Source organism: Dipteris shenzhenensis, chromosome 32, assembly GCF_047967505.1.
Source record: "Dipteris shenzhenensis isolate YYH24624 ecotype China chromosome 32, Dip_SZ_1.0, whole genome shotgun sequence".
Lineage (NCBI taxonomy): Eukaryota > Viridiplantae > Streptophyta > Polypodiopsida > Gleicheniales > Dipteridaceae > Dipteris > Dipteris shenzhenensis.
In genome coordinates, this window is record NC_141627.1 from 40,887,724 (window position 1) to 40,900,032 (window position 12,309).

Sequence of the window (12,309 nt, forward strand, 5' to 3'; positions counted from 1 at the left end):
CAGTGGCTAGCATCACTGCTTGGCATATTTGGTTCGCTTGCTACTGCAATTGATGATGGGAGGCCAGCAAACTACTTTTGGCGGCCATCCTAGTTGCCATTTGGCAAGACATCATCTACACTCAGTGAGGGACTTTGGGATTTATAGCGATTGTCGAAAGATGCCCGTGTTTCTACAAGGCATAGCTTGCAGGCTCTCCTCCTATGTGAGGGGCATCCATTGGTTGTTAGCCCTTGTTTCGAAGAGACTCTAGTAAGTATGCTGGGAGCTCAAGAAACAGGTTGGCTCCTTTAGGTGGCTTTTGTTTTTTCTTTTTGCCTTGATCAACACCTTCTGTTTTTGCTGATTTGTAAGGTGGTTTCTATCAAGCATTAATATAAGTTTCTTTTTATGTTTTAAAAAAAAGATGTATAGTGTACACCTAATTCAGGTTTTTTACAATACGCAAGCGAATATTACATCAACATTGACACAAAACTTAAAGCACAAATCCAATTTCACAAGAAGAGTTTCATTAATTGAACCTCAAGCAAGTACAATTACTAGAGAGATGGCTATAAATCATACGAGATCATGATACATCTTTATCATGCAATGTCTATATAGAAGGACACCTTTTGTCCCTTTATGCTTGCTATTTAGTTGGCATTCAAACAATCCTGACAATTTTGCAAAGTAATTGGTGAAAGAAGCGACTGTTACAGTTGTCACTAAACCTATGACTCATTCAAGAGTAACATAGGAAGGAAATGTGGTGAAGAGTATGCTATAGATTGAGAAGGCCAATCAATATTTCTTGCATATTTTATAGGTTTGAAAAAGTGGAGTCCATGTAGAAGTAACACAATGACAATAATTTTTCTAAAATTTGAACTTATTTTAAACATGATTAAAACACAAGTTCTTCTCTGGTTAGAGCCTTTCATCCATGACGACTTTGGAAATGTTGTAGCATAATTTTTGTTGGATAGCGATTGACATAATATGGTTACATGAAGCATTACTTCATTTTGTTTGATTTAAAAAGCAATGTTCACCAATAGCACAACCTAATTTGCAACTATCCCATACCGAGATAGACATTTACATTGATAATGTAACACATATGGTCAATACAAAAAGACATATGGAAGATCATTGGACAATTTTATATAGTCCAATTGTAATATAAACAAATAGCTATGTCACAATAATTGTTAACATGTTTATGTACTTGTATAAATGCCTATTAAAATTACTTACGAGACAAAAAAAAATTTGGCAATATAAACTTGAACATATGATGCTAAACCAAAAAATATTGTGTTACATTAGTACATCAAAAGAGCCTATAGTACTACAAAATACTTAGAAGTATTGTAAACTAATGTGAAATGCTTAAAATGCAGTGGTAAAAAGTGAAAAGTAATGTACACAATAAGATTTTGCAAGTTTGGAAGTTCTTTAAAAAAAAAAGACTAAGCTAGATCCAAAGAGCCCAAATTTCTTGTATAGTCTCACCCAAGTTTGTTGTACAGGCTCACCTTTATCTAGTTAACCCACATGTTAACCATTCACATAATTTGAAACATCGGGCATCATATTCCCAAATCTAGTCACCGCAACTCACCTATCCATTGATAGGCATCATATACCCAAACCAGTCATCGCAACTCACCTATCCCATCGATATTTGAAAAATCATACATGTTTTTGGACAACTTGTCAAAATTTTCCATCAGGCATCATACACCCAAAACTAGTCACCGCAACTCATCTATCCATTGATATCTCAAAATCATAGATGTTTTTGGACAACATATCAAAATATTCAAAGCTTCACAGACTTAGAACTGTTGGACATTCATTCTACCCAATGTCAAAGGCACATCATGCTGCAGTTGTAATTATGAAATTTCTAATCTATGATGTCACAAAATTATAAAAGTTTTGTCCATCCATTTGGTTTCATCTATTCATGTGTAAGATCTCTCTTAATGATGACTCTAGCTCCATCGTGTTCTCCTTTTTTATGGCATGAAACCATAAAGCTCCATAAGATTTCTATTCTAGCTAGGTACCTAGCAACAAAGTAGAAAGAGCCCTTGGCTTTGAACTAGGCTGCACATCCATCTAACCACACCCAATGATGTTTTAGTGCAAGGCCTTGATGTTTAAGCCATTGGTCATCTAAGAGAAAGCAATGTTGCACAACGAGGGTGTCACGTGTCCTGCTATCTAAAATATAGAAAGGGAGAGTTTTCGTATCATCATCTGAATCAGTGATGGTAACTTAATAATTGTACCTATGCATGGACGGTATTTCATTTTGCTCTTTAAAGGAATATTCTTAGCAAAGTCAATTATTGAGCATCACATCAAAATTTCTCAATACAATATCTGTATTGTTGAGCCTGCCACCTGCAAATGAAGATGTGCTGAATGAAACTCTTGATCTTCTATGTAATGAAGAATCATTGCTTTTCATCTTGTTACACCACAAGATCCTTTCTCCTTTTCTTTCCATCATCTTCATCAAGTTTTCCTATCTTTATATCTTGTAAGACCTTCACAAGGAGGAGCAACTAATTGTTAGTTGTTTTGTTATTCTTCTTGTGCCATAGTCACCACACAACCCTGAAGATTAAGCATTCATAATTGTGGAACAATGCGTCTATCGATTTTGGGCATAGTAAGGATTCACAAAGAATTGTGATGCTATTGTAGACAAATTGTGCAGCTTCACAATAAAATTTATTGTGCCTTGAATATAGAAGCAACAGGCACATGTGCATGTTCCATGAATCTAGAATTGTTTATGTCACATATAATTGAATGATCCTTTCAAAAACATCATTTGCACATGCGAAATACAATGGCAAATGTAGCAATGTGCACAAAAAAGGGCTTAAGGCCCTCAAAGCATCTTTGAGAGCTCTTAAGGTGTGGATAGCGGGACTTGAGTCTTTTAAAGAGCTCCATCTACCAAAAATCAAGGTCGTTAATAATGCACAATTTTTTTTTAAGTGTTAAAGTACTTTTGTACACTTAATGGTACTTTTGCATCACTTAATAGTACTTTGAACCACTTAACAGTACAAGGACCACTAAATCGTACATTTGACCAAGTATTATTAATAGTATTTTTAGACCATTGAGTACTTTGGATCACTTAAAGTACTTAAGGGCAACTTAAGAGCACTTCAGTACCACTTAGTGCTACGTAAGGACCAATTGATAATACTTTTGGATCATTAGGGACCACTTAATAGCACTTAAGAACCACTTAGTAGTATTTTTGGACCACTTAAAAGTACTTAAGGACCACTTAATAATACTTCAAAACCACTAAATAGTACTTTGGTATCAATTAATAGTACTTCAAACTCAATAGTATTTCCAAACCACTTAGAAGTACTTAAGGACCACTAAGTAGCACTTAAGAACATCTTAATATACTTTTAGACCATTTAGAAATACGTAACGGCAACTTAGTAGTACTTTTGGTCCACTTAGAAGTATTAAGGGCCACTAAGTACACATCTTAAGAGTGCTTTTGGACCACTTAGAAGTACTTAAGGATCACCTAATAGTACTTTTGGACCACTTAATAGTACTTTTACAGCACCTCGTAGTAGTACTTTTGGACCAATTAGTAGTACTTTTGGACCAATTAGTAGTACTTAAGGACCACTTAGTAGTACTTTTGGACCAATTAGTATTACTTAAGGACCACTTCATACTACTTATGGTCCCGGACCACTTAGTACTTAAGGGCAACTTAATAGTACTCCTGGATAACTTAGTAGTGCTTAAGGACCACTTAATAGTACTTAAGAGTGACCTAATAGTACTTTCAGATAGGTTAGATACACAAGGGATAGGAAGGCTCAGTACGTAAACTTTAGCACATGAAGAGAAACACTCAACCTAGGCTCAATGGAAAATCTCTTGGATTGCATTGGCCTTTAATGGAGTTCTAAAGATCACCCAGTACAATTTGGAAACTTACTTCTTCATCTTGTTCCATTGGATGTGGCATTAGTATATTGGGAAATATCTATAACTTCATCAGAGGCCAATGTGCAACACAAGCAATTTGTCATTGTGGCTACACTGAGAGTGGTATGTGAGTAGTACTAAACAATACTAAATAAGACCAAATAGTACCTAAGCAGCATGTCTAAGAACTTTGAATGGCTCCAAAATATTTTTGAAGTCTTAAATTACTTCTACATCATTTGATGGTATGCCTACACCACTTAATAACACTTCTAGGCCACTTAGAACTACTTAACAACCACTTAGTAGTACTTAGGTACCACTTAGTACTTTTGCGCTACAAATTTGCACTTATGTACCACTTAATATTTACACTTAGGAGTGATTAAGGACCACTTAATAGTACTTCTAGATCTCATAATATTACTTAAGGACTGCTAAATACTACTTCCAGATAGGATAGATCGATAGGGAATAAGATAGCATCCAAGATCATAAGTCAAAGAAATCACACTACCTTCCCTAAAGCCTGGATGATGATGTCGTGGAAGGGATGCTTTCTTTTGTTTCTTTGAATCGTCTTAAGTGATGTGGGTTGAAGGTAGTGTGGATTTTAGTGGCATATGATCGTCAATTGGGAGAGGGTTTATGATGGGATATGGGACCTCAAAGTACTTCATGGCCTTTGCAAAAGACTCTAGAATTAGATATAAGTATTTTAGGAGCACTTGATAGAACTTTAAGGTCACGTTGAAAATAATACAAGCTTTTGAGAGCTATTAGAAGTACCCTAGGACAACCTAAAAGTACTTTAGAGCTATTAAAAGTGCTTTAAGACCTTTGTTATTACTCTAGGATCAAGTATAAGTTCTATATTACCACTTGGAAGTACTTATAAAAGTATTTTAGAGCTATTTAAAGTACTTATACATGCTCTTCACGTAATTTGCATTGGCCCTAAAGTACTTTTAAAAGATATAAAGCACTTTTGAGTTGTCCTACAATACTATCAATGGCATAAAAGTACTTTTAACTATTTTCAAGTGACACTGAAGTTTGTTTAAGTGTACTTTTAAGTATTTTTAAGTGATACTGATGTTGATCCAAGTGGTTCTAAAGTACTTGAGTATCACTTAAAATTCTTACGAGTCCTTCAGAGCTATCAATTTTACTTTACGAAAAGTGTAAAGTACTTTAGGACAGTCTTTTAGGACCACTTGGAAGTACTTCACTAGAACTTTGAGATACACGTTCTTTTTTCGTATTTAAGGTTTCAAAGCACCACCATTCAAAGTGTTTTAGGACTAGTGTAAAGTAATTCAAGTTTACTTTAGACAAGTTTAAGACTGTCTTAAATTACTCTAGGATTGCTTTTAATTTTACGTTGATAAAAGTAGAGTACGAACCTGAGGCTCATCAAGCAAATTTATGGGATGCTTTCTAAAAGCATGTCTCCCCATACACTTGCAACAAGCATACACTTTCTAATCTGAGGCTCATCAAGCAAATGTATGGGATGCTTTCTAAAAGCATGTCTTACCATACACTTGCAACAAGCATCTTTTTTGTTGGGGGAGAATCGAGTCTTCAATGTCCAAAATTCAAAGACAAGATCTTTAGCCTCGTATGTAATGATGGTACTTAGAGGTTCTTGTCTTTGGCATGTATGCAAGGGCAAGACTCCATCCCCTTCTAATTGTAGGTGAGCATTGGCTGAACAGTAGTTTCTCTTGTGCATACCCAGAATCTTTGCTACATTTGCTAAGCTAAAAGAGTTTTTGTTGCTACCATGTCCATTGAAACAATTAATTATAACCATTCAGTACCATAAACATGACCTCTTCAAGAAAAGCTTTGATCGGGGCACTTTGAGTTATGTTAGAGTGTTGCAAATGTTGGCAAGTACAACTATTTTGCAACCCATTTCTTTAGCTCAAACATCCTTGAAATTGGCATGAAGAAGTAGTTCTAGAAATATTTGCTTATGGGTAGCTTTGTCGAGGCACTTCGTTTGCTTGTACCAAGAGTTACCTACACTTCTACAAATCTTCTTTTTTTCCTTCTCCTTGATGGACCTATTCTCTTTAGCACTTTGCTTCTCCTTGGCCTTTTGTAGATGCTCATTTTGTTTTGCAGTCCAATAATTCCTAATAAACTTAGTGCCTTCTTGACAAGAATAACCATGCCTCCCCTTGCTTGCGCTTCTATATTGTGCAAAAGTTGATATTTTCCCATTGCATGCCCACCAATATTCATCCTAAAATGAGGTGAAATTACTACTGGACCATTCTGGCAGTGATCATCCATAATCTACAAGTTTTGTCACCCTGAAAACATTAGGAGAACACAAGGAGATAAGTGGAGGGAGATGAACTTTCTGTGCCTGTAGCAGAGATTTATAAAGAGCTCATAAATGTATTACAACTCTTGTGAGCCACAAGGACGGAGATGAAGAAGTCGAACAGAGGTGTGGAAGAAAGAGGGTAACAAATCGGCAAGGTGGAAAGAGAAGATTGAGGAATTGAGGGAGGAGTTTAGAGGACAAGAAATTCTAAGGAAGAGTTTGAAAGGGAGGTGGAGCAATTGGGGAGGTACACGGAGGGGAATGGAGTGTCAAAGAGGGAGGAGGAGGCATGGAAGGAGGTAGAGGGATGGTTGGAGGAGGAGGAAAAGAAAAGCGTCAGATGAAGGAGGGTGGGGTTGCAGAAGGAGGTGGAGAGGTTATAGAGTTAATGGAGGTGGGGAAATTGGAAAAAAGAGAGAGCTTTGGTCCTCCAACACAACATTTAGTACAAGTACACACACACACACACACACATGCGCACAGACGCGTGCACACACACACACACACATGCACACACACATGCACGCGTGTGCGCGTGCGCACACGCACACACACACACACACACACACACACACAAAATCCCTTCCTATCCCCTTGCATTCCGGGGTATAAGGAAAGGTTTTACAAATATGAGACGTTAGAATAACTAATACGAGGGACATGCACGATCTCCAGCTTTATGGGAAGTGGAGCCCTTGGATGGAGTATGGTGTAACCATAAGGGGTACCATTATTCCATAACCACTGTTGTAGAAGATCGGGGAAGTAGTTAAACACGACATGGGCCATACACTAGTGAACACTGGACATCAGACCAGATACCCAGAAATATGAAGGCATGGGAGAAACCATAGATGAATTGAGAGTTACACACCTCAATAGAGGAGGGGATGAGAATACGTAGGGATGATTGAGAAACAGTATGTTAATGGATATTGAAAATTTGCATTGAGAATTGGGACTGCTAATGGGAGATGACAGGGTCCATGAAGGAGTGCCAAAGGGCCGAATAAAGAACACCTCCAGGTACTATAAGCCTAATTTACATGGGGAATGGAACACATTATTGAAGATATGAGAAGGGGGCAAGAGAGGGCCTTAAGGAACATTGAAATATACCAAGACAAAGGAAAATCGTACGGGAATTAATAAAAACAAGGAACAGATAAATACCCTAGACTGTACTGCAATACGCGCCGATGCACGTGAGGCAGGTATTAACTGGGGGAAGGGTCTAGCACCCGAGTTCATAAATGACTTCCTCAGTACTAGTCAACACAGCAACGACTCGAGTTTATTAATGAAATGCCGAAAAGCCCAGTACGGGACTACACGACAGTGGCTCTACCAGCCCCCAAGAACGCGGGAAGGAACTCGAGTATTCAGCCACAAAAATCGAGGGAGCTTTGGATGCCCCTAAGCCGTTTGGAGCCTGCGAAGAGCAACTACACTGGCATCCTTGGGGAGCGCACCTGACAAGATTGCAACTACCGCAAGCTGCACGGAGGATAACCAAGTGAGTGGACTGAGAAACAGTAACACTCCCGTCACCTACAATAAACGTCTGAACAGGATAAGCTACGATGCTCGTTCAGCTTCCTGGGTCGAAATACCACGAGTAGAGAGCATGTTCCTAGCATGCACCTCGTAGGACTCTCATATTTTGCGTCAGGAGAAGCTCTCCTAAGAACTGATACTCGCAGAGATTATCCCGTGTAGCAGAGTGCGCGTTGAGCACGGTGATGCGCACCTCCACCTTTACGATGGAGTCACGGTGATCTGCTACGAAGAGTGTAGCACCACACTCCAGTAGATGCTGTTACGAGCGGAAGGTGGCATGAACGATACTCCCGTAGGAACTGCTAAGAGCAGAATGTGACATTAGTCCCACACAGAACTTCGGGAGGCATAAAGAAGTTCTACGTGCCATCGTAAAAGGCGTTAGCCGTTTTCTACTTGCTGCGTTAGAACGAATGATGTACAAACCATCACATAAGTGCATGAGCTTGAAGGTCGTTACTATATGCTACTCCAGAAGACCGGACTGCTGGCTAGCGAGAACGAGGAATGGTCGGGAGAGATGCACGCTCACCACCCATGCATGGTTAGAACACCGCTAGTCAAATATATGTAGGTTGATAGCCACTAGAATGGTCTTGAAGGGATGCAAGTGATAAAGCGACGTCCGATGTATGACCGCTAGTCAAGTATATGTAAGTTGATAGCCACTAGAATGGTCTTGAAGGGGTTGCAAGTGATAAAGCGAGCTGTGCATGCGAGAGCTTGCAGCGATACTCAGCCACACCGTTGTGCTCGTAATGGGTCGCTAGGACATACTGTGATAGCCATGAAAGGAGAACCCTGGTAGGTAGGCTCGCAAGAAGACGAAGCAAACTCTATATAAATATAGAGTGCTAGGTCCCAAGCGGATCTACCAAGGTAAGATAATGAGAACACAGGGCAAAACTTTTCAAAAAACTTCAGTACCGGTTTGCCCGCACGAACAAACTATACTAGACGATTGAAGTTAGAAGGGTCTTGGGTGAGAGTTTTTTTGAAGCGAAGATCACGACTTATGTGCCATTCGAAAGACACGACCAGTAATAGTTTCTGATAGAAATGACATGCTATGCCTTTGAATTTCTCAGAAGGAGCGTAATGCATCATTGCCTGCCCACAGGACATTGTGTTTCTCTTGGAGCTTGTGAAGCTCTCTGGTTTACTTGCAGTGTGCTCTTGTTGAAATGGGCTCTCTGTGTTCTGGGTTTCTTGCCTGAAGCCTCCCTCCCTGTAGCTCGGCCTTGGTTTCATTATAAAGAAAAGCTTGTGGAAGTACCTAATGTTCTGATATATGCTGCAATACCTTGGGCTTCCCTCTCTCCTTGGATGAGCATGTTCCATGTCTGTAGCATAGTTTACCTATCCCAGTAGATATAAATGAAGAGTTGGTTGGAGGTATTAAGACGAGAGTAGTACATTCCAGCAAAAAAGAACATGACAATGCTCGGCATTTTTTATTGAAATAAGGTTACTACTGTTACAACTTCGACCGTTGTGACAATTACATAGTACCATTAATGGTGGGTTCCTTAGCTAACAATGGACTCTGTACTTGCAGATACAAGCAGAAATATAGCTCAATACTTGAGCACTCTTTGTACGTTATGATGAATTTGGTTACAGTCTGGCGGCTAAGAACGACTAATGTTGGCTGATAACAGATTTGTTGAGACTTACTAACACTAGAAGTTCTTGGGGGAGCTTGACAAATATCTGACTCCCTTTGTAAAAGTAATAGATAACCACGGATTAATGCAATGCCAGGAAAGATGAGGAGTAATCAACATCAGCAAAAATAGGAAAGGAAGTGTTTCATATACTGTGGATTTGTCTGACATGCTACAATATACATGAAAATACCGTCACAGGTTGTTTAAACATGTTTTCCCATATAAACATTGAAGAGCCCCTAGGATGTTTCATATGAATCATGTAGATGGACATGGATAACAACTGCGCAGTGGTGTTGAAACCTGCCTTCCCACTGAGAACTAACTGATGGTGTTTTCTCTGGATGGTCGCAGGTGAGTCCCTGCACTTCTTTGCAAGATTTCATGAGGATCACTAGGGGAGATATGTGGGTGATGTATACACTACAAAAGCTTGAATGCTGAGTGGTCCGGCATTGAAGAATGAGGAAGATTGCCATGAGCACTGGGAAGGATGTAGAAGCTGATCCAATTGACACTCTTGCTGTCTACATGCCCTCCTAGACTTAAACTTTTCCATTTTTTGAAAACTTAATACTTATGCTGGGGATATGGGAACATATGGATGAAGACTTTTTTATTTTCTGATGGGTCATGGTGGTGAAATGAAGTTTTGAAAGTAGGATGTAGACTGAAAGTTAAGGGATTGCAAAATACTGTATAGCAAGTTTGGTCAGTGAAATGATGATATACCTATCGATTTTGTGAAGGATGTGTAAGTGATTCAAACTAGTACTGGTTGAGTGATATTAAAACTGTACAGCAGGGTTGGACAGCTAAATGATAATATATATACAGATTTTGTGAAGCATGTGTAAGTGATATTCAAACTAGTATTGGTTAAGGAATGTTGAAACCAAACTTTGAGCTTATCATACTGACCTGCTAATGAGTGTTTTTCCATTGCTGAAAGAATCAATGAGTAGTGCATCAAAATAGTAATTGCTGATATATAAATGACAGTAATCAGATCACCCACAGCTTGACACTGAATGAACTCAAAGATAAGGAATGCAAACAGAAAAGTTAAGAATGATGAATGGAAAGTATGTGGTGCCAGTAGTAGTTAGGTTGAAAACACACACACACACACACAGAGCCATGACTATGACAGTAATGCTCCAGTCAAAAGAGAAGGTGTGTTATGAAAAAAGGTTTTAAAGTTGATTTTGGGTATCCTTATCCCTAGGACTAATCAAGGCATTGGTGGAGGCCTTTGCTTAGAGAAGATCTCCTTGGCTAAACCCACATTCAAGAAGAAGATTTGTTACGAGGAAAGATTTTTTTTTCCCATAAAAAAGACTTCTATTAAGTATGAACAAGACCCACAAGAGCAAAAGGTCAAGGCATAAATACATCATGCGGTGTATGAGAATCCTCCTGAAAAGGAGATAGAAACAACCAAAGTTAAGGCTAAAAATGCCATCTCAACTTGTGGTATCAAAGAAGAAAGGGGATCCCTCCCACTCTCTAAAAAATACAGCTCTCCTAGCAGAGGCTGTAGGTGAGGGCCCTTGCATGGGCACCCAGATGGCCATCATTGTATGTATAGTGTTTGCCCATATACTGGCAAAGGCATATGAACGGTGGACCTAGGATCCATCCAAATCCTCTGTGCATCTCGCTCTCCAAATATGCCACACTATGAAACTTGCTAGTATCTCCCAAGAAGAGTGTAATGCCCTAAGCCACAGGCGCTATGGAAAGATAAACTATGTGCATACTCACACACTTGCGAATCACACTCAACGATATGAAAAGTAGAAAGAACACACTGTGTAATCCGAATACGTGAATGTGCATAGAATGAACAAGAGAGACTTGGTCTCATGGATATACAACATGCGGTTGCAACTGCTCGCTGAAGGATGCGGGTACTTGCGCCTCTAGGAATCTATGCTAACCCCACAGACTGCTAATGCCTTAACACATGGCACTCACAGTGGACTGTGTGGATCCACACTGACTCCTGTGGCCTGATTGAGAAGTCAGATTAGTGTGGTGCAAAGTGCATTACAATCATTTCGGACTATGCCAAGGCAGAGAACCTCTGCAAGTAGAAATCCAATTTATCCATGGACCATAGCTTGTTCCAGCACCAAATAAGAAAGTATGTTTGTTTTAATAGTAGCCAAAGAAGAAGATACAATCATTCGATTGATTGCATCAGGATCGACAGTCTTTGATCCCCACCGTGACCAACAAAGCGGCAGTTGTACTATCTTCGCTTGTAGGACTGACCTTTTGGGCTGCTTCTTCTTCTCAGCGATGCCTCTACCACTGACTCAAAGAAGCACCATTGGTATCGCTCGGTTCTACATCATCAAGACCATGTTCATTTGCCTGTCGATCATGTCTCCACCGCTGCTGGCATTGCTCCCGCCTTCCCGTCTCCTCCACTTCCACCAGCCACCACTGCATCCGGTTAACCTACATTGGATCCACCCATGTTGGCTCAGACCATGGTTTGCGTGGTAGTTGCTCCCAAATTACCACCTCTGGCGGTAGGTGATCTTGTCTTTTTTGGAGGTTTGAATTCCTATGGCCAGAGAGAGGGGACATCTGGAAGTGCAGGGAAGGGTGTGTGTTGATCTGCATAGTGTACCTCCAGAAAGCGATTGGCTACCTTTCACCAAGGGGGCCGAGGCGGTAAGGTGAGCACAAAAGAGTGCACGGTGCATCCAGCTAGAACCAGTCACCGCATCTTCTCCTTGA

The 12,309-nt window shown here is 39.8% G+C and overlaps 1 long non-coding RNA gene across 1 annotated transcript; it reads left to right on the forward strand.

Annotated features, from left to right (window-relative positions):
* The first annotated feature begins 7,564 nt into the window (after positions 1–7,564).
* LOC147880759 (uncharacterized) lies at positions 7,565–10,402 on the forward strand. Its single transcript, XR_015540611.1, has 2 exons — positions 7,565–7,841; positions 9,910–10,402. It is a non-coding gene; the product is annotated as an uncharacterized LOC147880759 (long non-coding RNA).
* The last annotated feature ends 1,907 nt before the right edge of the window (positions 10,403–12,309 follow it).